The following is a 3,805-nucleotide window of genomic DNA, read 5'->3' as shown; positions in this document are numbered from 1 at the left end:
GAGAAGAGGAGAGAGAGAGAGAAATAGGATGATGACAACAGCTCTTATATTATATGAAAGATAAGTACAAATCGACTAAGAGGCTTAAGACTGGTGTTGAACCAATTTGGTTCAACATAATGCTTAGTGCCTTCTTTTATAGTGTTCTCAGGAATAATCCTGAAGCTTCTAGAATGTTCCAGAGAAATCTGGAATATACATTACTTTCTTATAATAAAACATAAATGAAAATAATATTCTATGAATTACAATAGATGGTGAGATGGTTAAGAGCTCGACCCATATACCATAAGGTCATGGGTTCGAGTCTTGCCATCTCATGACACACCGATGCTGATTGGGTTGGCAACGCCGCCGATCGTCGATCCACGTCCGGATACACGTTCTCTCTTGGGAGTGCCGCGATAGTGTGGAGTAGTAAGAAGCAGCCAACAGTTGCACTGTCGAGCACCGAAGCTGAGTATAGAGGAGCGGTTGTCGCAGCATGCGAAGCCATATGGTTGAAGTGGCTACTTAAGGACCTGCGAGAGGAGATGTCCGATCCGACGACGATCTACTGCGACAACCTCAGTAGCATTCAGCTCGCAAAGAACCCCGTTTTCCACGCACGGACCAAACACATTGAGGTGCACTACCATTTTGTTCGAGAGCGTGTTCTTTCTGGTGAAGTCGAACTTCAGTATGTTCCGACGGATCGGCAAACTGCCGACATCTTCACCAAGCCCCTTGGTCTGGACAAGTTGCGGCAATTCTCGGGTGCGCTTGGATTGCGTCACCTCGACGTGCCAAACTTGAGGGGGAGAGACGTCCCGAATGACCATGGAAGGAAGCAGGAAAGGAGCGGAGAAGACCGCGATGCCGAGTCGGATGACGAATTCGATTTCAATCGGCTGAAGAAGCCAAGGGCAGATCCGCAGAAGAGTCCGAAAGCGGACATAAGGGGAGCATCCCGAAGAAAGAGCCAAAGCCAACCAACCATGGGGGAGATGATGCCGTCAAGTGCGAGAAGACTGAAGACGAGTTGGAGACAACCAACTCGGACGAGAGCGAAAACCGATCGGAGGTAGCCGAGTCGGTTCGAGTGTTTGATTCGGATACACTGAATCAACCGAGGGCCAAGCCGAAAAGAAGGCAGCAGGAGAAGCGCCAACACCACGACAACAAGGGAGTTGTGAAGGGCCGTACTGACCGGAAGGGTCGAAGCGCATGGAGTCGAACATGCCGAGGAGCGCGAGCGAGGCGTAGAGCCAGGAGGAACTGGAGCGGTGATCCCGAAGATCCCGAAGAGCCTCAAGTTGAGCTTGAAGGGGAATGTTGAGAGACAAGCTCAACATCGGCCGGATCGGCTGAGCAAGCCGAGGACCGGATCGGTTGGGACCAATCGGTTAGGCCAGACCGGTGCGTAAAATGGAGAAGCGTAAACCGGTACGCAAACCGGTGTGTAGGAAGGCCGTATCGGTGTGTAAACCGAAAGGCCGTTAGAAAGATATTCCTCGTAAGGAATAGTTTTGGGAGTAAGACTCGGGGCTCATTTATGAGCAGTCAAGTACTGTCAGTACTTGTGTCAGCCTGATAGTCAGGGCTTGTATAAAAGTGCTCACTGAGCACATCCTATGTATAGATTGAGTATTATTTTTTGAATTAAGTTCTGTGTTTACTCTCTCTCTTTGTCTCTCCCGTGCATACTGTGCAAACCTAAGCTTTCCATTAAACCAACGTTTTCTGTTGTTCAGTTTTCTATATTGCTTCCGCACGCAATTCTTTTCAGGACCGAAGAGAAGTGATGGTCGGCTCAAAGGAGAGAGTGAGAAATTTTTTAGCTTCCAACTGGGCTCGGAAATTGAGATGGCGATAGACCTATGGAAGGTTTTAGAAGAGCAGATCCTCGACAGTCGGGTGGAACTCTCTCTGCGAGAAGTATTGGGGATAGCGAAGAAGGATTTCCACGATAGTTGGGTGGAACTCTCTCTGCGAGAAGTATTAGGGATAACGAAGAAGGATTTCCATGATAGCATCATCAACCTAGTGAAGAGGAAGTGACTCTCGATAGAGCAAGAGGTAGAAAAACTGGTCAAGGTAAGGACGACATTGATCGATGAAATGGCGGTGGAGTATGAGTTTTTCGATAGCTACTACACCAAGCCGCATTGGGCAAGAGCGACAATCGAGATGCCGGTTCGGATCAGCGACATCAGGTAGCCGGTAGTAGCATTGATCGACCATGGATCGGAGATCAACTCGATGTCCATGGATTTCTATAAGAAATGGAAGTGGCCAATCAACCTAAAGCACGGATGGAAGATACACGCGGCGACCCACGCGATAGAGGAGCTTCATGGGGCGTGCCTGAATGTTCGGGTGAAGGTCGGAGATGTCAAGATCGACCAACATTTCTTCGTGCATGAGACGTCATCGCACCCCATTATACTCAGCAAACCTTATATCATGGTGGCTTGAATAGAGATGAAGGTGTTGGACAACGATTCGGCGTATGCAAGGGCGAATAGCTAGGATGGACAACATTCCGTCCAATTTATGACAGTTCAGTGGAACCATGAACGGAACCGAGACTCTCTTGGCAGTGAGTCCCGAGAGGATTTTTGAAGATGGCTATCAAGGCGTGGGGCTGCCATAGTCCGGACAGTCACCGGAAACCCCACACTTGTACACTAAGTAGGAGGTTTTGGTTCTCCTAAAATGGAGGATGTACAATAGTCGGCGTTGTCGGCTGAGAACAATGTCAAGTCGAAAGGAGTTTGAAGGTATGCGGAGCCGTGGACCCTAACGATTCGATAAGCGGCGCCAGTTCCAGATACCATGCGGACACCGATCCGGTTCTTCGTTCCGAACTCCGATCTGGCTTGTTCAACCGATCCGGATCCAGTTGAGCTTATCCTCTCAATAGTTCTAGACCTAGAATGGTCTAGGACATTCGAGAACATTTTGGAACATGATTCAGAGTTTTACAATAATCAATGTAATACAAAAAGTAGTTTTTATTCTAATAAGCTATCTTAATGGTTGAGGTTTCCAATCATGGATTACAAGGTCCTAGGTTCAAGTCACCCTCCATAATGGTCATGTGTTCATGACACTTGCTTTCCGTCTCTGTTGTTGTGTTGTGAGGCCTCTACCGAGTGCTCCCGATCAGAGGCTTGTCTCTGTTGTTGTGTTGCGAGGCTTTTGTCAAGTGCTTCAATCAGAGCCTTGCTAGTGTGTGTGTTGAGGGCTCAAAGCTCTATCGCCGCCCGAGTTTGGTTATATCTCTCTTTGTCTATTAGTTAATCAATTTGTCTTGCTGCATCTGGTCTTCTCTGTTTCCGGTGTGTCACCTAATTTCTATTACATTCTCATCTCTATTCCCCTTTTACCTTCATGTATACCCGAGCATCTAAGCCCGCATTCTCTTCATCTAGTATCTAACGTCTAGTCTACAACAATATACGCATCTAAGCCCGTGTGTCCTTGCTCGTGTTCTGAAAAAGCTATCCGGAAACGTTCTGGATAATCATTTTCACTCTCTCTCGTTTCCTCTTACTGGCTCCTTAGTCCGAGACCTCGATGGTCCCGCCCGTTTCGACACATACCCGCGGATTATCGTGACAATGTGAATAGGAATGTCTATAGCATTCTAACACTAAATGTCTATAGTATTCCTATTTACAAAAATAGGAATGTATGCCTCTAACAGTCAGTCCGTCAGCTCCCCGTTGATTTGGTTGTCAGCTATGGCAGCCGATCTTCCTCAACTGACTTTCCTCTCAGCTTATTCAGTCGATACTGCCTACCAAGCTTTAATTGATCC

Source organism: Azolla caroliniana, unplaced genomic scaffold (genome assembly GCF_043228905.1).
Source record: "Azolla caroliniana isolate FFs.n. ecotype wild unplaced genomic scaffold, voAzoCaro1.0.p SCAF_2, whole genome shotgun sequence".
NCBI classification, from domain to species: domain Eukaryota; kingdom Viridiplantae; phylum Streptophyta; class Polypodiopsida; order Salviniales; family Salviniaceae; genus Azolla; species Azolla caroliniana.
Note: the sequence above shows the minus strand (reverse complement) of the source record.